Here is a 23,304-nt window from a genome sequence, read left to right as displayed (position 1 = left end):
AGTTTGTTGTTTGTTTGCTTTCTTGCTATACAACATTTCCCCAATTATTTTGCAGCCTGAGACTTAGGTCCCAATCAGTGTTGAATCATTATTGGCTGGATTGAGGCTATAACTGCTACCATGAACTCTCTGACTCTCCTCCCCATCAGGGTACCTCTGTGTTCACACCCGCTCTCATTTATGGCTAAATTTCCCTCATAAAAGCAGTGTCTTCTTTTTCGTTTAACTCTCCTCCCTGTTGGGTCAGAGAGCTACCATGGTGATTTTATAAAGGGAGAAAGGGAGGCCCTATGCAGTATAACCATCCCACTGAATATGGGATGTTGGATGTGGTAATGAAATGTAAACAAGTAGCCTCCTCGCAGCGTATGTTCTTTATCTTGAGATTGTAATATTTTAATACTTTGCATTTCAGACAGCCAAGGGCACTTTAACAAGTCATGATATTTACTGTAAAAATGGGTAAGACCTCCTTTGACAACAGACAGTGTCTATGAAATCTGTTGTTATGATATGTAAACAAGTTTGTAAGCAAGCTATTGCAGCTGGCCTCCATGATAGTGCCTCCACCATGGATCAGCTGTGGAGCGGAAGCCTTCTATGTCCCGCAGACAGGATGGTGGTCCCTCATGGAGCAAATGGATTCACAGCTGTGCAATGTCCTTGGGGAGGAGAGAGTTTGAGAGAGAAATAGAGGTTTATTTCAAATTCAACATTAAATAGTATCAATAGCACTTAATGCTGAATTATTTGACACAGCATACATAAATACACAATACACATGAACACCATCAACACAATAAAATATACAACTTATGAGAGGGGGGTGTAAAGAGAGAGAGCAAGAGAGAGAGGGGGGGACAGAGGGAGAAGGGGAATCATTGAGACAGATAGGGCCAGGGAGATGAACAGAGGGACAAGAGAGAGGGGGGAGAAAGGGGGGAGTGCAGAGAGAGCAAGAAAGTGGGATTTAAAGTGGAAGAATGGGGGAAAAACTTTCAAATGCTTAACTGCAGTTAAAGCAGAGGTATTTTTGACTGCTTTGCTGATCACTAATTTCTTATATGGCCACCCGCACTGCTTCTTGACACACTGCTCGCTTAACTAGCAGTGCGCATGAGCCCAGCCCGCCATAGGAGTCACTAGAGCGCGATGGGGCAAGGACATCCTTGCCGGCCATACCCTCCCCTAACCCGGACGACGCCGGGCCAATTGTGCGCAACCTCATGGTTCTCCCGGTCGCGGCCGGCTGTGACACAGACCGGGATCAAACCCGGGTCTGTAGTGACGCCTCAAGGGATGCAATGCAGTGCCTTAGACAGCTGCGCCACTCTGGAGGCCCAGTGAAATTCACTTCAAATAATGGCAGTCTTCTGGGTGTGTGTTGTATTGTCTGTGTACTTGTAGTCTGTCCAGTATCCCCCTCCTTCCCCATCCTCCTCATCCCCCATATCCCCCTCGGGAGCTGCACGGATGAACGAGTTCATTCTACTCGCTGGCTGTTCCCCATGCATGACTGATGTTCGGTTGGATATCCTTGACTGATTCCTGTTCTGTGGTGAGGAAGTGTGTCAGAGCACAGCCATACCCCCAGCACCCCATAGATTTAAGCACCATCATGACCACCATAATCCTTAAGACTCTCCAGATACTGGGGGGGCTTGTCCACTTGGCAGCATCCCCTTCCTTGAGGCCCAGCTGTAGACACATACCCTGCTAAGATGGTGTGTCTATCCTCCTCTGCCCTCTGCATAAGGAATACTGTTTGGATACTGTATATGGTATAATCTATTTTCACTTAATTTATTTCTCACTGGGGTCCTTGAGGAGTTTCATTCAAGGTGCTGATGGAAATTAACCTCTTACAGTCTGTTAGAGCTCCAGTGTCTCATGTCAGTTTTTCTGTTACTGTTTTCACTTAGTTTGAAAAACAGACCGTTGGCTGTGCCTATTACAACCCTTTTCCCCTGAAATCACACAGGATTAGCTCTTTCTCTGAGCACTCCTCTGACACGGAGCATAAAAACAACCGCAGTCTCAGTGGCCAATGAACCTCAGAAAACTAAAGATCAATAAATGGGCAAGAAGAGGAAGAGGGGAATGTCTGGCTATTTTCATGTTCTCTTTTCATATTTCCCCCTTTACATGAAAAACCAGAAGACGGAATATACTGTAGGCGCTGGTGAGTTGTGTGTTTGGACCAAGAGCAACATCTTCTGGTGAGATTTGATAGTGGTGAGCACTGTACACAGGAAAATGACAGATGATACCATTCTGATGAACAAATCTCCCAAAAAGAACATGAGAGAAAAATTTGCCAACACTTTATTTTAAGGGTATCTAATAAAACTTTAAAAAATAAATGTACAAACACTGTGTTCACCATTTATTACTCATTACTCCCACATTTATAAACCATTTACTAATCATTTAGTAAAGTATTTTTGCAGTCCCTAATCTAAAGTGAGCCCTAGTTATACTTAATAAATACTTTATAAATGTTGTGAGTGACCAGTGTAATTTCTCACAATAAGATGGGTATGCCTTTGGTAGACAATCCATTAGTACCACAACCTGGAAAAAGAATAAGCAACAACACAGGATCTTTAAGGAAATGTACAATTTATAAATGCCTTCTAAATGGTTTATTAGGTACTCTTAAAATAAAGTGTTACCAAAAATTCCCACTTCCAAATTCTATCCATATGTTTTACATCATTCAACATGAAAAAACAAGCAAGTGCTGTTTCTTGAAAAGCAAGCGTTGTTTTTTAAAATACCATCTGTTTGTTGGACATAATAACCGTTGTATGAGCTATGGCCAGCAATAAGAGCAAGACTTTTTCATCAAAACTGAAAAATGAGCTGTCATCAGTAGGGGTCATACTATTAGTTATAGCCAGCACACAGCTCTGCTTCAAATGACCCCTCACCATGCACTGGAACTTCTAATGTAATCAGAATGATGTAATCCACTGACCAATGCCGCCCCTATTCTGACGTAATTCCTGTTCTCGAGCCAAAATGCTTGTTTAGGTTACATCTCTGAAGAATGACACAAGCAATACATATTCACGAATTGGGGGTGGGAAGGAACATCAAGGTGATGTCCACGTAGAGTGGAGAAACATCATCAAATAGGGCACTGACAGCTGTCAGTGTCGCTAGCTAGCACGCTAACCTTATCTAGCTAGCTAATGTTATCTGTTGTTGCTGGGGTTTTTTTAAACTACACTGTATTCAAAAGAGCTAGGCTATGGCTGGTTCTGCAGCTGGAGTTGTAATAAACATTTAGGGAAAACCAGTATCTTTGACTTTGCCATCTATTGATATCTCCAAAGTGTTAACATTTTCCATAAATTGCGGCCTCGAATCCGCAATAGAAATAGTAATAAGATGAAGCTCCGGTAATATGGATTACTATTGAAAGATTTAGAGACATGCACTTTTCCATATTGTAATGGACAGGTGCAACCTTTGTAGGTAGGCTGCTGGGAGTATTCGGCTGCGATACAGCAAAGCCAAATCAGACCCTGATTTGGGAAGCAAAATGATAGGCTACATACATGACTTTGCTCATGATGCACGCTGCAAATGATGTACCCAGGGTTGCGTAGGTTACTTTCTAAATGTAATTTTGTTACAGTTACGACTTACCTCTCCAAAATTGTAATCAGTAACAGTAATATACCTCAGTAACGTAATCGGATTACTTTCAGTTACTTTTAGATTACTTTCCCCTTAATTGGCATTAGAAGGAGACAAAAATAAATATTGCCAATTGAAAGACATCTAGGCTATTGCAGGATAAATCAATGTTAAAGTTTACATAGCTGGCCATTAATAGATGTTGCATTTTACTTTATGGGTTGGTTATATAGGCTTCTTCTAATCCATTGCATTCTACTTTAATACAGTAAATAATATGATTAGGTTATATCTTTACATTAAAAATCAGGTTTGTCAAATTTCCATTCAATCCAATTAATTGAATAACCCTTGATCTTCAAGAATAGCACTTGGAAATATAGATTAGCCAAATTGTTTAACCTGAGCATGACCCACAACTAAGGACTTATTATTGTTTATGATTATTTTGTTGTCATGGAGGACCAATTGAACACATTGCTTCAAGTTAAAAAACAAATGCCTCTCTCATGGAATGGCATCCCTAGTCAAAAAATCCTATAGGATTAGTGATTTTTCCAATAGAATCCTATAGGATTCTTACAGTCCTATTGTCACGCCCTGACCTTAGAGATCCTTTTTATTCTCTATTTTGGTTAGGTCAGGGTGTGACTAGGGTGGGTAATCTACATGTTCTATTTCTTTGTTGGCCGGGTATGGTTCCCAATCAGAGGCAGCTGTCTATCATTGTCTCTGATTGGGGATCATACTTAGGCAGCCTGTTTTCCACCTTAGTTTGTGGGATCTTGATTTTGTTAGTTGCTGTATAGCCTGCAGAACTTTACATTCGGTTTGTATTTTTTTTGGTGTTCATTTTCAATCAAAGTAAGATGTTTGCCTACCACGCTGCACCTGTCTAATTCATCTAACGAGCGTAGCACCTATAGGATTTTGTGTCATCTCTATCAGAATCCTATTGAAATCCTATTGGAATCCTTTTTTCCTATTGGAAATAAAAAAGTAATCATTGAATCCTATAGGATTCTTGCAGTTCTATAGGATTTTGTGTCACCTGCATCAGAATCCTATTGGAATTCTATTGGACTACTTTTTTTGGGACCCACCTGCTCACACCCTCCTCTCCAGTGCCCGGATCACTCTCCGCCACATGGCCTCAAACTGCACCATTTTGTTTCTCGCCGTCGCACACTCAATTTCAACATTTAGATAATAAAGCAATTTACCTTTCCCTAGTCAAAAAATCCTATAGGATTACAATTTTTACAAATCCAATAGAAAATCCTATCAGATTTTGGATCCAGTTCTATTGGACTCCTATGGAATTCTATCTTCTTTGATTAAATCTTATAGTATTCTATAAGATTCCAATACAATAATCAAATAGAAAATCCTATCAGATTGTGGAACCAGTCCTATTGGACTCCTATAGGATTAATCTTGAGAGAAAAAAATACTATAGGAGTCCAATAGGACTGGTTCCAAAATCTGATAGGAATCATATAGGATAGTCTTCCAAATCTGATAGGATTTTCTATTGGATTTGTAAAAATTGTAATCCTATAGGATTTTTTTGACTAGGGATGCTTTGGGCACTACCGAAAAGTGCTATTTGCATGCGAAAATGTAATGCCATAGGCCTATACTGAATTTGCAAAAGCAGTCACACCATTTGAAAACATAGCTTTGACGAGCCTACAAAAGCATATTCCTGCCCTTTTCGCGTGGTCTCTGACTTGTGGTCAGACTTTCATGTGGAAAATCTTAATCTTAAATCTTGTGTCTTTTTTCAATGCTGATCTGAAAGTCATAGAAAAAAAGTAAAAGTGATGCTAGAGGTAATCATCTAGTTTTTCAAACGTATCTGTAATCTGATTACAATAGATTTGCTGGTAATGTAACAGATTACAGTTTGGGTTTTTTGCAATCAGATACTCCCGAACCCTGCATGTAACAACACCCTGAGTGCATCTGACACGAAACACCAATACAAATTTAACATCAGTACAACAAAATAGATAAACAATTTCCTTGAGTTTTCATTATGGGAAAAGGCACCTGTGGCTTCTAGATGCACAATTAGCAAGCAGTGTACCAAAACGTTAGTGGTCAAAGCCAATCATCTTGGGGCAACGGGGGGAGCTGGGTTGAAAAATGCAATTATATCACGCCATTATACCATTTATAAAATGGTTAGATACTATAATTATAATTATAAACTTCTTAAGGCCAGGCGTCCCGCTAGTGGGACACCTGTCGACAACATCCGGTGAAATTGGAGGGTGTGCAAATCAAATAAATAATCATAATATTAAACATTTATGAACATGCAAGTATCTTATATCGTTTAAAAGCTTAAATTATTTTTAATCTAACTGCATTGTCCAATTTACAGTAGGCTTTACAGTGAAAGCATACCATGAGATTGTTTTTTTTAACCAGCATAGGCTTCATATAATCACAAATAGCGATGAAATAAATCACTTACTTTCAAAAATCTTTCTCTGTTTGCAATCCCAAGGGTCCTAGCTACAACATGAATGGTCGTTTTGTTAGATAAAGTCCTTCTTTATATCCCAAAAAGTCTGTTTAGTTGGCACCATCGATTTCAGTAATCCACTCGTTCAACATGCAGACATAGGAATCCAAAAAGCTACCGCTAAACTTTGTTCAAACAAGTCAAACTACGTTTATATTTAATCCTCAGGTACCCTAAAATGTAAATAAACTATAATATTTCATATGGAAAGAAGTATGTTCAATAGAAAAGTAAAATTAGCAGGCGCGCCACCTCTTCGTCGCGCTCCGACAGACTGATTTTCCACTGGGAATCTTTGTACCAAAACTCTAAATTCTTCCTCGTTTTGGAAGAAACAAGCCTGAAACCTTAAAGAAAGACTGTTGACATTAGTGGAAGCCATAAGATTTGCAATCTGGGAGCAAAGAATTGCATTGGACCCAGAGCTTTCCATTATAAGAGCCTGGAACCTCAAAAACAAAATCTGGTTGGTTTTTCTTTGGATTTTCGCCTACCATATCAATTGTGTTATAGTCCGATACATTATTTTAACATTTCTACAAACTTCAAAGTGACTCAGGTCGCCAAGGGGACACAAAGCTGTTTGGCTTAGCTCAGTCATGAAGAGGAAGAACTTGGCAGCTCTTTCTGATGAATGAACAATGCCATGCTGGTGGGTGGTAACATTCAAATAAAATAAAAACCAGGGCTGAAACAAAACATAGTCTGAAAGGTATTTGCATTTAATCTTATAAGGAAACACATGGCATTGACACATATTTCTACGAATGTCCCACTTTGGATTTCCCACTTCAACCCCAAAGACAGTGCCTTCAGAAAGTATTTGAACCCCTTGACGTTTTCCAAATGTTGTTGTGTTACTAGCCTACACACAATACCCCATAATGTCAAAGTGGAATTATGTTTTTAGACATTTTTACAAATTAACTACAAATTAAAAGCTGAAATGTCTTGAGTCAATAAGTATTCAAACCCTTTCTAATGGCAAGCCTAAATAAGTTCAGGAGTAAACATTTACTTATCAAGTCACATAATAAGTTGTATGGACTCACTCTGTGGGCAATAATATTGTTTAACATGATATTTGAATGACTACCTCATCTCTGTACCCCACACATACAACTATCTGTAAGGTCCCTCCGTCGAGCAGTGAATTACAAACACAGATTCAACCACAAAGACCAGAGAGGTGTTATAATGTCTCACAAAGAGGGGCACCTATTGGTAAATGGGTACAAATATAAATAAAAGCAAACATTGAATATTCCTTTGTAGTGGATGGTGTATCAATAGAACCAATCACGTTAAAGATACAGGCATCCTTCCTAACTGAGTTATCGGAGAGGAAGGATACCGCTCAGGGAATTCACCATGAGGCCAATAGTGACTTTAAAACAGTTACAGAATTGAATGGCTGTTCTAGGAGAAAGACAACATTGAATGTTCCTGAGTGGCTTAGTTACAGTTTAAACTTAAATCGTCTTGAAAATATATGGCAAGAAAAATGGCTGTCTAGCAATGATCAAATGAAATTGTATTTGTTTGCATACACATATTTAGCAGATGTTATTGCGGGTGTAGCGAAATGCTTGTGTTCCTAGCCTAACAAGTCACAAGAATACATACAGATCAAAAAGTAAAAGGATGTACTTGAGAAATATACTGTATGAATATTAGGATGAGCAATGTCGAAGTCCGGAGTATAAATATATACAGTTGAAGTCGGAAGTTTACATACACCTTACCCAAATACATATAAATTAAATTTTTCACAATTCCTGACATTTAATCCTAATAAACATTCCCTGTTTTAGGTCAGTTAGGATCACCACTTTATTTTAAGAATGTGAAATGTCAGAATAATAGTAGAGATAATTATTTCTTTCAGCTTTTATTTCTTTCAACACATTCCCAGAGGGTCAGAAGTTGACTTTCACTCAATTAATATTTGGTAGCATTGCCTTTTTTTTTTTTTAACTTGGGTGAAACGTTTCAGATAGCCTATGGGATTGAGGTCAGGATTCATGATGGCCACTCCAATACCTTGACTTTGTTGTCCTTAAGCCATTTTGCCACAACTTTGGAAGTATGCTTGGGGTCATTGGGGTCATAGTTTGTTAACAAGAAATGTGTGTAGTGGTTGAAAAAGCGAATTTTCATGACTCCAACCTAAGTGTAGGTAAACTTCTGACTTCAACTGTATATGCGATGGGATGTATAGACATTATAGACATTAACGACAGTATGTGGATAGAATATTTAGTATATCTGTAGAATACTTAGGATATAATTGTCACACCCTGATCTGTCTTTGTGATTGTCATCACCCCCTCCAGGTTTCGCCCGTTTTCCTCATTATCCCCTGTATATTTATACCTGTGTTCTCTGTTTGTCTGTTCGTCTTGTTTGTCAAGCCAACCAGCGTTTTTGTGTCAGCTCCTGCTTTTCCCCAGTCTCTCTTTTCTAGTCCTCCTTGTTTTGACCCTTGCCTGTCCTGACCCTGTACCCACCCACTGGACCACTCTGCCTGCCCCTGCCGTCCTGTATCTTTGACCCACCTCTGGATTACCAACCTCTGCCTGACCTGACCCTGAGCCTGCCTGCCGTCTTGTACCGTTGCCCCTGTTGCTGTTAATAAACATTGTTACTTCGACACGGTCTGCATCTGGGTCTTACCTTGATAACTGATAATAATAGTATATACTGTATACAGCAATAGTTTAATAGAATGGCATTTACTAGAATACAGTATATACAGTTGAAGTCGGAAGTTTACATACACTTAGGTTGGAGTCATTAAAACTCGTTTTTCAACCACAAACTCGTTTTTTCTCCACAACTGTCTTGTTAACAAACTATAGTTTTAGCAAATCGGTTAGGACATCTATGTTGTGCATGACACAAGTAATTTTTCCAACCATTGTTTACAGACAGATCATTTCACTTATAATTCACTGTATCACAATTCCAGTGGGTCAGAAGTTTACATACACTAAGTTAACTGTGCATTTAAACAGCTTGGAAAATTCCAGAAAACGATGTCATGGCTTTAGAAGCTTCTGATAGGCTAATCGACATAATTTGAGTCAATTGGAGGTGCACCTGTGGATGTATTTCAAGGCCTTCCTTCAAACTCAGTGCCTCTTTGCTTGACATCATGGGGAAAGCAAAATAAATCAGCTAAGACCTCAGACAAAATATTGTAGACGTCCACAAGTCTAGTTCATCCTTGGGAGCAATTTCCAAACGCCTGAAGGTACCACGTTCATCTGTACAAACAATAGTACGCAAGTATAAGCACCATGGTACCACGCAGCCGTCATACCACTCAGGAAGGAGACGCGTTCTGTCTCCTAGAGATTAATTTATTTTGGTGCGAATGTGCAAATCAATCCCAGAACAACAGCAAAGGACATTGTGAAGATGCTAGAGGAAACATAGTACAAAAGTATCTATATCCACATTAAAACAAGTCCCATAACGACATAACTTGAAAAAGGCCGCTCAACAAGGAAGAAGCCACTGCTCCAAAACCGCCCAAAAAAAATTCAGACTACAGTTTGCAACTGCACATGGGGACCAATATCGTACTTTTTGGATAAATGTCCTCTGGTCTGATGAAACAAAAATATAACTGTTTGGCCATAATGACCATTGTTATGTTTGGAGGAAAAAGGGGGAGGCATGCAAGCCAAGGTTCACCATCCCAACCGTGAAGCACGGGGGTGGCATGATCATGTTGTGGGGGTGCTTTGCTGCAGGAGTGACTGGCGCACTTCACAAAATAGATGGCATAATGAGGCAGGAAAATTATGTGGATTTATTGGAGCAACATCTCAAGACATCAGTCAGGAAGTTAAAGCTTGGTCACAAATGGGTCTTCCAAATGGACAATGACCGAAAGCATATTTCCAAAGTTGTGGCAAAATGGCTTGAGGACTTAATCCCTGACCTCAATCCTATTGAAAATGTCTTGGCAGAACTGAAAAAGTGTGTGTGAGCAAGGAGTTCTACAAACCTGACTCTGTTGCACCAGCTCTGTCAGGAGGAATGGGCCAGAATTCACACAATCTATTGTGGGAAGCTTGTGGAAGGCTACCCAAAATATTTGACCCAAGTTAAATAATTTAAAGGCAATGCTACCAAATACTAATTGAGTGTATGTAAACTTCTGACCCACTGGGAATGTGATGAAAGAAATAAAATAATTTCTCTAATATTATTCTGACATTTCACATTCTTAAAATAAAGTGGTGATCCTAACTGACCTAAGACCGTGAATTTTTACTAGGATTAAATGTAATTTATTCTGAAAAACAGAGTTTAAATGTATTTGGGTATGGTGTATGTAAACTTCCGACTTCAACTGTACATTTGAAATGAGTAAAACAGGGCCGTCCCCAAGACAGTGTGGTGTTGTCCTTGTTGGTGATTTGTTTGGCCTTCCTGTGACATCAGGTGCTGTAGGTGTCCTGGAGGGCAAGCAGTGTGCCCCCAGTGATGCGGTTGTGGGCGGTAAAGTTGCCGTACCAGGCAGTGATACAGCCCGACAGGATGCTCTCAATGGTGCATCTGTAAAGGTTTGTGAGGGTCTTACAAGCCAAGACAAATTTCTTCAGGGTCCTGAGGTTGAAGAGGCACTGTTGCACTTTCTTCACCACACTGTCTGTGTGGGTGGACCATTTTAGGTTGTCAGTGATATGTACGCCGAGAAACTTGAAGCTTTTCACATTCTCCACTGTGACCCTGTCGGGGGCTGAGCACACACCCTTGTGGAGCCCCTGTGATGAGGATCAGCATAGTGGAGATGTTGTTTACTACCTTCACCACTTGGGGACGGCCCATTCAGAAGTCCACAACCCAGTTGCACAGGGCAGGGTTCAGACCCAGGTCCCCAAGCTTAATGATGAGCTTGGAGGGTACTACGGTGTTGTAAACTGAGCTGTAGTCAATGTACATCATTCTGACATAGGTATTCCTCTTATCCAGGTGGGATAGGGCAGTATGCAGTGTGATGGCCATTGCATGGCGTGGATCTATTGGTGCGGTATGCAAATTGAAGTGGGTCTAGGGTGTCAGGTAAGGTGGAGTTGATATGAACCTTAACTAGCCTCTCAAATCTCTTCATGATGACAGAAGTGAGTGCCAAGGGGCAATAGTCATTTAGTTCAGTTACCTTTGCTTTCTTGGGTACAGGAACAAGGGTGTACATCTTGAAGTAAGTGGGGACAGCAGACTAGGACAGGGAAAGATTGACTATGTCCATAAACACTCCAGTCAGCTGGTCTGCACATGCTCTGAGGACACGTCTAGGGATTCCGTCTGGGTTGGCAGCCTTGCAAGGGTTAACACGCTTAAATATCTTACTCACGCTGGCCACAGAGATAGAGAACCCACAGTCCTTGGGAGCGGCCCCCGTCGGTGGCACTGTGTTATTCTCAAAGCGGGTGGAGAAAGGGTTTAGCTTGTCCGGCAGCAAGATGTCGGTGTCCGCAACGTTGCTGGTCTTCATCCTTTGTAATCCGTGATTGTCTGGAGTCCCTGCCTCAGACTTCTCGTGTCTGAGCCGTTGAATTGCGACTCCACTTTGTCTCTGTACTGATGTTTTGCCTGTTTGGTTGCCTTACGGAGGGAATAACTGCACTGTTTTGTATTCAACCGTATTCCCAATCACCTTGCCTTAGTTAAATGCGGTGGTTCGCGGTATCAGTTTTTTGCGAATGCTGCCATCTATCCAAGGTTTTTGGTTTGGTTAGGTTTTAATAGTCATAATGGGAATATCCCCTTCCTGATGAACTCAGTCACAGTGTATACGTCAATGTTATTCTCAGAGTTATAGTAACCCAGAACATATCCCAGTCCCCGTGATCAAAACAATATTGAAGGATGGATTCCGATTGGTCAGACCAAAGTTGAATAGACTTTAGCAAGCGTACTTTTTGTTTGAGTTTCTGCCTATTGGAATAGACGAGCAGAATGGAGTTGTGATCTGATTTTCTGAAGGGAGGACAAAGCTTGAATAAGTTTTTAAATAATAATGTGCAAATATTGTACAATCCAGGTGTGCAAAGCTCTTAAAGACTTACCCAGAAAAACACAGCTGTAATTGCTGCCAAAAGTGATTCTATTCTGTATTGACTCAGGGTGGTGAATACTTATGTAAATTAGATATATATGTATGAATTTTCAATACATTAACAAACATTTCAAAAAATATGTTTTCACTTTGTCATTGTGGGGTATTGTGTGTAGATGGGTGAGAGAAATAAATATATTTAATCCATTTTGAATTCAGACACAACAAAATGTTGAATAAGTCAAGGGGTATGGATACTTTCTGAAGACACTGTGTATCCTACTTTGACTAAAATGTTAACTTATTGACTTAAATCGCTGTGCAACATCATGGGTAAGCTTTGGGCATCATCTTTAAGTTATAAAAAATAAATAAAAAAGTGCTGTTGTGGTACTTTAAAGATATGTTGTTTACAGAGGAGGCTGGTGGGAGGAACTATAGGAGGATGGGCTCATTGTAATGGCTGGAATGGAAGTAATGAAAAGGTATCAAACACATCAAAGATATGAAAAGCATTTATTCCGTTCCAGCCATTACAATGAGCCCATCCTCCTGTAGGGCCTCCCACCAGCCTCCTCTGCTTGTTTATCAATCAATATTAAATTACTCTCACATCCTGACATTCTTAGTTGGCAACCTCAATCACCTGCACCATTTGTCAATAATAGTTGTATGTATGCCTGTACATGCAGTACCTTCAACTATACACCGCTGCATTCCACAGATCACTAATACCTTGCTTGAATAATACATTAAAACTGCTGTATGATGGTGTTTTCCCTTAGTTCCCTACAATGGCACCTTTCCTCCAGGGTGGTCTTGACCTGCAAGTCTGTTACAACTGTAGCACCCCCGGGGGTAGCAGGTTTGTCATGGCACAAACCAGAGTCAAGGCCCTCTTTCCTGCTGAACAAGCTGCAGCGCTAGCACATAGCTGAGAGGTCCCAACTTTTTATCGAGGTCATGTCGGAATCCCTTCTTGGGTCCTTTTCTCAAGGATTCCCAGTCCCACACCGTCTACACAGAGCTGAAAGCTCCACAAGACTCTCTCAAATATTAAATCAAATCACAGATCACATGTCACCAATCACTCACAGCCTCTAAGTGATGAGCTTAGCAACTCTGTTCTTTTCCATTTTGATGAATATAGTCCCCTGCGTATTTATTTGGACAGTAAAGATTTTAATTTGGTGACAGTACAGAATGTCACCTTTCATTTGAGGGTATTTTCATACATATCTGTTTTACTGTTTAGAAATGAAAGCACTTCATGTATCTAGCCCCCCCATCTGAAGGTGTCACAAGTATTTGGACAAATTCACTTACAGTATTAAATTAGGTCAAAAGTTTTGTATTTGGTCCCATATTTCTAGCACGCAATCAGTACATTAAAGCTTGTGACTACAAACGTGTTGTATGAATTTGTTTGTTTTGGTTGTGTTTTGGTTTATGCTGTGCCCAATGCAAATGAATGGTACATAATTTATTGTATTTTGGAGTCACTTTTATTGTAAATAAAATATAATATGTTTTTGAACACTTCTACATTCGTTCTACATGGGGTGGAGATACATTTTTGCGGTTTTAAAGCACATTCCCTGCAATTCATGACTTACACCATGGAGGTCAGGGCCCTTGGGCATGTGCCTTGCGTGCCCGGTTGGTATTCGGCCATGATAACTACAAGTTTGCTGGCTAGACTAACTACCAATCTAAAAATTGTTAGCTCACATGGCTAATTGAGTGACTGTCAGTGACTGACATAACAAGAGAAAAACTGCTGGTCCACAGACAAATTTCGAAATTGCATGTGATGTACTCCACTATTCTTACTTTTAGTAGTAAATTGAACTACTGCTTATGTCGCTTATGCCTAGGACCGGCCCTAATGTGACAACAGGAGGTGGGAGCTGCATGGAGAAGGCTGGTCTGTCCTCATTACCAGTTTAATACAGCAGAATGGAAAGCCATTCTCCCTTGGCCGCCAGTAGCTTCTGGGGATGGCAAGATCCACCCGTCTGTAAAACTTGTCTCTGCCACACTGCAGGACACAGAGAGAGCTACATAAATTCTATCCTTGCTTGGCTGTGTGTCTGCAGGCTGCTGCTCCGCATCAGAGCACCTCAGTCTGTGCTGACTGGGTTACACTGAAAACAGGCCCTTCTCCAGGAAGTCCCACCCAGCCAAGGGGGTGAGGCGACCGTGGGTGAAATTACTGCAGATGCAGCCCCTTGGTGATTATTAATGAGAGGACAGGAAGAGATGTCAGGAGAGAGTGAAGGTACGTTGGTACATGAAAACACATTCATGCACCTCAGCACAATAGAGCCACATTAATCCTCCTCGTCATATATGGTATCTTATCCTGCAAGGTACACCATTTCAAGCCTCATTGACAAGAGACCATTTTTCACAAGAGACTATAAAATTTTCTGGGAAAACGTAGTATCATCGCAACTGCCTATATCTGAATGGTGTCCTAATTTTTACTGGACTGACCGACTGTTGACACGAGAGAGTAGAGGACAGAAAGCATTTAACCCGTTTTAACTCCTTTTTTACCTCACTCCCCTACCAATCTATCTTCCTCACTTGAGAGACCTTTAAATCAAGATGAGGAGCCCAATGGAATGCATCTGAGCCTTGTGACAGGGTATCTATGGATGTGTGAGGGGGGCGGCCTTCTCGCAGGCCCTCCTCTCAGATTGATGGTTCCCGCTCCCATAGTTTAAATCTCTACAATCGCCATAGTTCTTGTCATGAGTCGACACATAAAGACTGCCTGTTAGGGTGGCCAAGTCTACAAGCAGGTGACAGCCCCTTACAGATTACAGCATTGGAACACATCAGAAGAGAGTTAATGGTTACACCTCCATTTATCACAGTAAAATACTTTAAATTGTGGGGAAATGGTATACTGTCTATGCAAAGGTCCTCTGTAATCACTGTACACTGAGTTTTTCCCACATTAAACAATTTCATAATTAAGTTACTGCTGTCCATAAATACCAGCAAATGTGTAACTCTGCTATCATTTCATGCTTATGTAGCCATAATAACAGGCTTATGGAGGGTTACCAAGTAAAACTGCTATTGGAATCAGAGAAAATGTGAATGTGTGCATGTGTTGATGTGAGAACTAACATGCGTACACGTGGTTGCTAGAGCGTGTGTGAATGGAGTTGGATTGCACATAAACGGAGGCACTTAAAGGTCCAATGCAGTCGTTTTTATCTGAATATCAAATCATTTCTGGTTAACAATTTAATTGCGTTAATGTGATTGTTTTCAATAAAAATGGTCAAAAAAGTACAACAAAAAACTTCTTAGCAAAAAGCTATTTTTCAAGCAAGAATTTTGCTAGGACTGCCTGGGAGTGCTCTGAGTGGGGAGGTGAAAAGTGAAAAGTGACTTTTATTGCCCCAGGTTTGGAAATCTCTTTCTTATTGGTCTATTAACTACTTTACCACCTGGTGATGTCATCCCACCAAAAAAGGCAGATATTTCAGGGGGCCTTTTCAAACAGCAATTACACAAAGGGTCATTACTGTATTTGTCACTGTATTTGTCACATGCGCCGATTACCTTACAGTGAAATGCTTACTTACAAGCCCTTAACCAACAATGCAGTTTTAAGAAAAGATCTCTTACTTTTGGGGGGAAAGAAAAACAAATAATATAAGAGCAGCAGAAATAACAATAGTGGGGCTATATACAGGGGGTACCGGTACAGAGTCAATGTGTCAATGTGCCGTGGCACCGGTGTTGAGGTAACTGTGGTAATTATGTACATGCAGGTAGGGTTATGCTATTATGGCTAAAGTGGCTATTGCATAGATAATAACAGAGAGTAGCAGCAGCATATGGGGGGGGGGGGGTGCAAAAGTCTGGGTAGCCATTTGATTAGCTGTTCAGGTGTCTTATGGCTTTGGGGGTAGAAGCTGCTTAGAAGCCTCTTGGACCTAGACTCGATGTTCTGGTACCACTTGCCGTGCGGTAGCAGAGAGAACAGTCTATGACTAGGGTGGCTGGAGTATTTGACCATTTTTAGGGCCTTCCTCTCAGTGATGTACTGGGCCATATGCACCACCCTCGGTAGTGACTTGCAGTCAGAGGCTGAACAGTTGCCATACCAGGCAGTGATGTAACCAGTCAGGATGCTCTTGATGGTGCAGCTCCTCGATGGTGCAGCTCTGCCTCTGGATGAGCGTTTTCCTCTTTGCTTATGGCGGAACACAGCTCATTTAGTACAGTTTAGTAAGGATTTAGTACTCATTTAGTAAGGATCTGAGGACCCATGCTAAATCATTTCAGTCTTTGTCATGCCCTCTTCACGACTGTCTTGGTGTGCTTGGACCATGTTAGTTTGTTGGTGGTGTGGGCGCCAAGGAACTTGAAGCTCTCAACCTATTCCACTACAGCCCTGTCAATGAAAATGGGGGCTTGCTCGGTCCTCCTTTTCCTGTAGTCCACAATCATCTCCTTTGTTTTGATCACGTTGAGGGAGAGGTGGTTGTCCTGGCACCACACGGTCAGGTCTCTGACCTCCTCCCTATAGGCTGTCTCACTGTTGTCGGTGATCAGGCCTACCACTGTTATGTCATCTGCAAACTTAATGATGGTGTTGGAGTTGTGCCTGGCCGTGCAGTCATGAGTGAACTGGGAGTACAGGAGTGGACTGAGCACGCACCCCTGAGGGGCCCCCGTGTTGAGGATCAGCGTGGCGGATGTGTTGTTACCTACCCTTACCAACTGGGGACGGCCCGTCAGGAAGTCGAGGATCCAGATGCAGAGGGAGGTGTTTAGTCCCAGGGTCCTTAGCTCAGTGATGAGCTTTAAGGGCACTATGGTGTTGAACGCTGAGCTGCAGTCAATGAATAGCATTCTCACATAGGTGTTCCTTTTGTCCAGGTGGGAAAGGACAGTGTGAAGTGCAATAGAGATTTCATCATCTGTGGATCTGTTGGTGCGGTGTACAAATTGGAGTGCGTCTATGGTTTCTGGGATAATAATGTTGATGTGAGCCATGACTAGTATTTCAAAGCATTTCATGGCTCCAGACATGAGTGCTAAGGGTCGGTAGTCATTTAGGCTGGTTACCTTAGTGTTCTTGGGCACAGAGACTATGGTGGTCTGCTTGAAATTTGTTGGTTTTACAAACTCAGATAGGGAGAGGTTGAAAATGTCAGTGAAGACACTTGCCAGTTGGTCAGCGCATGCTTGGAGTACACGTCCTGGTAATCCATCTGGCCCAGCGGCCTTGTGAATGTTGACGTTTTTAAAGGTCTAACTCTCATAGGCTGCCGAGAGCGTGATCACACAGTCATCTGGAACAGCTAATGCTCTCATGCATGTTTCAGTGTTACTTGCCTCGAAGCGTGCATAGAACATACGGTATTCACTTGTATTTAGCTTGTCTGGTATGCTTGTGTTACTGGACAGCTCTCGGCTGCGCTTCCCTTTGTAGCCTGTAGTAGTTTGCAAGCCCTGCCACATACGACGAGCGTCGAAGTCGGTGTAGTACAATTCGATCTTAGTCCTGTATTGACACTTTACCTGTTTGATGGTTTGTCGGAGAACATAGCGGGATTTCTTATAAGCTTCCGGGTCAGAGTCCCATTCCTTGAAAGCGGCAGCTCTACCCTTTAGCTCAGTGCGAATGTTGCATGTAATCCATAGCTTCTGGTTGGGGTATGCACATACAGTCACTGTGGGGACGACATCCTCAATGCACTTATTAATGAAGCTAGTGACTGATGTGAAGTACTACTCCTCAATGCCATCGGAAGAATCCCAGGAACATTTTCCAGTCTGTGCATGCAAAACAGTCCTGTAGTTTAGCATCTGCTTCATCTGACCACTTTTTAATAGTCCGAGGGAGAGTTTTGTACGCGTCTCTGTGTGTGGAGTAAACGTGGACTAGAATTATTTTCCCTCTGGTTGCACATTTAACATGCTGATAGAAATTCGGTAAAACTGATTTATGTTTCCCTGCATTAAAGTCACCGGCAACTAGGAACGCTGCCTCTGGATGAGCGTGTTCCTCTTTGCTTATGGCGGAACACAGCTCATTTAGTACGGTTTTAGTGCCAACCTTGCTCTATGGTGGTATGTAGACAGCTATGAAAAATACAGATGAAAACTCTATAGGAAGATAGTGTTGTCTACAGCTTATCATGAGATACTCAACCTCAGGCGAGCAAAACTTTGAGACTTCCCTAGATATCGTGCACCAGCTGTTGTTTACATAAATGCATAGGCCCCCGCCCCGTATCTTCCAGAGGCTGCTGCTCTGTCTGCCGATAGAGTGCATAACGTGCCAGCTGTATATTCTTGATGTCGTCTTTCAGCCACGACTCAGTGAAACATAAGATATTACAGTTTTGAATGTCCCATTGGTAGGATATACGTGCTATCAGTTCATTCCATTTATTTTCCAGCGATTGATCGTTAGCTAGCAGAACGGAGTGCAAGAGCAGATTAGCCTCTCGTCATCTGATCCTTGCAAGGCACCCTGATCTTCTGCCTCGAAATCTCAGTTTCCTTCTCCAGCGAATCACTGGGATCAGGGCCTGGTCGGGTGTCTGCAGTAAATCCCTCGCGTCCGACTAATTGAAGAACTCCTTGTCCAATTTGAGATGAATAATCCCAGTTCTGATGTCCAGAAGCTTTTTTTTGGTCATAAGAGATGGTAGCAGCAACATTATGAGCAAAACAAGTTACGAACAATGCGAAAAAACTAACAAAATAGCATGATTTGTTGAGAGCCGATAAGACGGCAGCCCTACCCCCCGGGGCCATCCTATTTCAACCTCTTAGCGTGAAAATATATATAAAACACAGGAAAATTGAGTTTTTTGACTGCACTAGACAGCTAAATAACAGCTTGCAAACCAAATAGCAGGAATCAGCAGAGAAATGGAGGGAAAGTGTGGAGAAACTAGAGAAAAGGGTTCCACAGCCACCAAAGGGACTCTAGGGAGCAGTGAGGGAAAAAAGGTACCATCTGATCTGGGTCCCCAGCCACTGCCTCTAACTTCTCCCTCTGATTGCAGACTGGGTCTGGAACAGCCTTCAGAACAGATATCAGACACAAATATGAACAGTTTGTACTTTCATTTGAATGTGGGCAAAAGCCAGTTTGGGACAGTTTTGGGAGATATGTATGCGGGGAGGGTGGGGATCCAACTGTACTTGTTCTATTTCTGTTATATTCCTCTCCTTTCTGGCATAATTGTTGCAATTGGGAATTCCTGTTGGAAGCCATGTACAACATGTTATTTTTAGAGTATTCCTTATTTTTCTGTAAGACACAATCTATAAATATCATACTGGTATTGAGGGAATCCAGGGGAAATGTTTCACCAGTAAAACCTTAACATGAAACATTAAAGAATGGGTGTAGATACTGTATGCCATATGAGTATATGGATTTTGGCAATTATGTCTCTGTGTACAAACAGATACCAATAGACTTCCAGTCATTGAGCTAGTTAGCATTGCCCCCCGAAATAACATTGAATTTCCTTCATACTGGACAAAGAGACATAACCATGGTATCCACGAGTGCATCTGACTCTGGGAAAGTTGATAAAGGGCCTCATTGCCAAAATCCCGAAGTATCCCTTCAAGGTCAAAGAGGTTCAGTGGTTTGTCTGATTGGACAGGTGTTATGAATAATTCCAATGATACATGGAGGGTGGCAGAGAGGCTTGGCTGGGAACGATGGAGTGTGGAAGTGGAGCATCATGCTGCAGCAGCTCATAGAGCCCAGGTCTCTTTCTGTCTCATCCCTGCTGCCTCCTGAGGAGCAGATGGAGGGAACTAGGGACAGGCCGTTCCGCTATATTGACTTTAATTTGTTGAAAGTGCCTGATACAGCAAAACATATTTTATTTACTTGCTTGGTAAAGCCCCATCCATCAAATAAACCACTGAACCTGAGAATAGCCTGCCAGACGCTACTCAAATCTCTCCCATCCCATTTTTTTTCTTCCATGAGTCACCTTTTTGTCTCTTTTGTCTTCGAGGAGAGGCTTTTGGACAACAGGAAAGAGAGTATGACAAGCAGCTCTAATTCCTCATTTTACATGCAGACATCATTGGTGAAATAACATTCTCTCTGTTATTAGACTATAACCATTAGGATATAAATATACACTGCTCAAAAAAATTAACGGGAACACTTAAACAACGCAATGTAACTCCAAGTCAATCACACTTCTGTGAAATCAAACTGTCCACTTAGGAAGCAACACTGATTGACAATAAATTTCACATGCTGTTGAGCAAATGGAATAGACAACAGGTGGAAATTATAGGCAATTAGCAAGACACCCCCAATAAAGGAGTGGTTCTGCAGGTGGTGACCACAGACCACTTCTCAGTTCCTATGCTTTCTGGCTGATGTTTTGGTTAATTTTGAATGCTAGCGGTGCTTTCACTCTAGTGGTAGCATGAGAGGGAGTCTACAACCCACACAAGTGGCTCAGGTAGTGCAGCTCATCCAGGATGGCACATCAATGCGAGCTGTGGCAAGAAGGTTTGCTGTGTCTGTCAGCGTAGTGTCCAGAGCATGGAGGCACTACCAGGAGACAGGCCAGTACATCAGGAGACGTAGGAGGCCGTAGGAGGGCAAAACCCAGCAGCAGGACCGCTATCTCTGCCTTTTTGCAAGGAAGAGCAGGAGGAGCACTGCCAGAGCCCTGCAAAATTACCTCCAGCAGGCCACAAATGTGCATGTGTCTGCTCAAATGGTCAGAAACAGACTCCATGAGGGTGGTATGAGGGCCCGACGTCCACAGATGGGGGTTGTGCTTCCAGCCGAACACTGTGCAGGATGTTTGGCATTTGCCAGAGAACACCAAGATTGGCAAATTCGCCACTGGCGCCCTGTGCTCTTCACAGATGAAAGCAGGTTCACACTGAGCACATGTGACAGACGTAACAGAGTCTGGAGACGCTGTGGAGAACGTTCTGCTGTCTGCAACATCCTCCAGCATGACCGGTTTGGCAGTGGGTAAGTCATGGTGTGGGGTGGCATTTCTTTGGGGGGCCGCACAGCCCTCCATGTGCTCGCCAGAGGTAGCCTGACTGCCATTAGGTACCGAGATGAGATCCTCAGACCCCTTGTGAGACCATATGCTGGTGCGGTTGGCCTTGGGTTCCTCCTAATGTAAGACAATGCTAGACCTCATGTGGCTGGAGTGTGTCAGCAGTTCCTGCAAGAGGAAGTCATTGATGCTATGGACTGGCCCGCCCGTTCCCCAGACCTGAATCCAATTGAGCAAATCTGGGACATCATGTCTCGCTCCATCCACCAACGTTGTAGGGAGGTCATACATGCACGTGGAGGCCACACACACTACTGAGCCTCATTTTGACTTGTTTTAAGGACATTACATCAAAGTTGGATCAGCCTGTAGTGTGGTTTTCCACTTAATTTTGAGTGTGACTCCAAATCCAGACCTCCATGGATTGATAAATTTGATTTCCATTGATCATTTTTGTGTGATTTTGCTGTCAGCACATTCAACTATGTAAAGAAAAAAGTATTTAATAAGAATATTTCATTCATTCAGATCTAGGATGTGTTATTTTAGTGTTCCCTTTTTTTTTTTGAGCAGTGTATATTCCACAATGACACATAATTTAGGTGAACAAGAACATTGCACCAAGTTTACATACTATAGAATGTACCATTACATTTTACCCCACTCTCTTCCCTGGCCCAAATAGAGAAATGGCATCCCCACAAATGAAGCTACAATTCTGACCCTGGGACCTCCATTGATTGTGTTTGGTATTGACAACAGAGGCTGAGGGAGATCCGGTCGGCGTGGGGAATACTGTTTCTCCTGGGTCTGTGGTATGATCTCTAACTGCGGCTCAGTGAAGCGGCCGCCATATCGAATAAGGCCAAACACCCCATTTTTGTCGATACAAACACAGGGCTGACTGAGGCACAGGAGGGAGAGTTAGGGAGGGAGTGCCCTGTTGACACACCGATGGACCTGTAGAGCTGCACAGTTCATGGTTCTGAAACAATCCCTCTGTAGAACAGTTATGTGGCTTAACCTGTCTGTTGCACACAAACACATTTGTCATGTAAGGAACAATTAGGATCAGACACACCAGAGACTGTCCGCCTAATATTGTTCTGCTAGATTTCACTGTATTCAAGTTTAACCAGGTGTTAGGGATATTCCATTTAGTAAAAAATCTTATGAGGATGTAATTTGTTTCAGAAGTATTTCTTTGCAAAGAGATTCTAACCATTCAATCTACCCAATGGGCACACCACATCATTTCATTGTGGAAATGTGGGTAATTTTTGGTTGAGACATTGACCAATGAGATTTCAACCTTTATTCACCCACTCAAAAAGACAGCCAGAAGTTTGTTGAATTCCCAATGTGTTATCATTATGATTTCAACCATCTAAAAGAAACCAAATAACAATGGAAAAACAATGTCTGATTTTTGGTATAGTTGTCATCTAAATGTGTTATCACTCCTGCACTCTCAGCCATTTAAAAGCACAACAAAGTTCAAATGGGAATACAATACAACTCAATGTGTTATCACTGTGCTTCATCTCATATCACAACCAAATCTCCTCGATTGTAGTTGAGATCCATTAAAAATACATTGTGCATCTGATCAATGGCTGTTTGAGATTCTGCAAAGATATTTATATTGGGAAGATCGCCACAGACCTGTGACATCGACATCGCCTCATTGGAGAGGGAGAAAAGCTTAAAGTTCTTTGTTGTGTACATCACTGACAACCTGAATGGTCCATCCACTACAGCATCTCTTCAACCTTAGGAAGCTAAAGACATTCGGCTTGGCCCCTAAGACCATCACAAACTTCTCTAGACACACCATTGAGATCATCCTGTAGGGCTGTGTGGTGCGGTCAGCCCAACGCATCACCGGGGGGACACTGTCTGCCCTCTAGGACATCTACAGCACCCGAGCCACGGCCTGTTCACCCCACTACCATCTAGACGGCGGAGACAGTATAGGGGCATCAAAGCTG

The 23,304-nt window shown here is 42.1% G+C and overlaps 1 protein-coding gene across 1 annotated transcript in view; it reads right to left on the bottom strand.

Annotated features, from left to right (window-relative positions):
• Positions 1 to 288: 288 nt before the first annotated feature.
• LOC135544327 (lys-63-specific deubiquitinase BRCC36) overlaps positions 289 to 23,304 on the bottom strand; it is a 46,172-nt gene continuing 23,156 nt past the window's right edge. The window contains exon 8 of the mRNA XM_064971851.1: positions 289 to 662. The gene's annotated coding sequence lies outside the window, so the exon portion shown is untranslated. The remainder of the gene's footprint in view (positions 663 to 23,304) is intronic.

This window comes from Oncorhynchus masou, chromosome 8 (genome assembly GCF_036934945.1).
Source record: "Oncorhynchus masou masou isolate Uvic2021 chromosome 8, UVic_Omas_1.1, whole genome shotgun sequence".
In the NCBI taxonomy this organism is placed as follows: Eukaryota; Metazoa; Chordata; class Actinopteri; order Salmoniformes; family Salmonidae; genus Oncorhynchus; species Oncorhynchus masou.
Note: the sequence above shows the minus strand (reverse complement) of the source record. Positions and strands in the feature narration are given on the sequence as shown.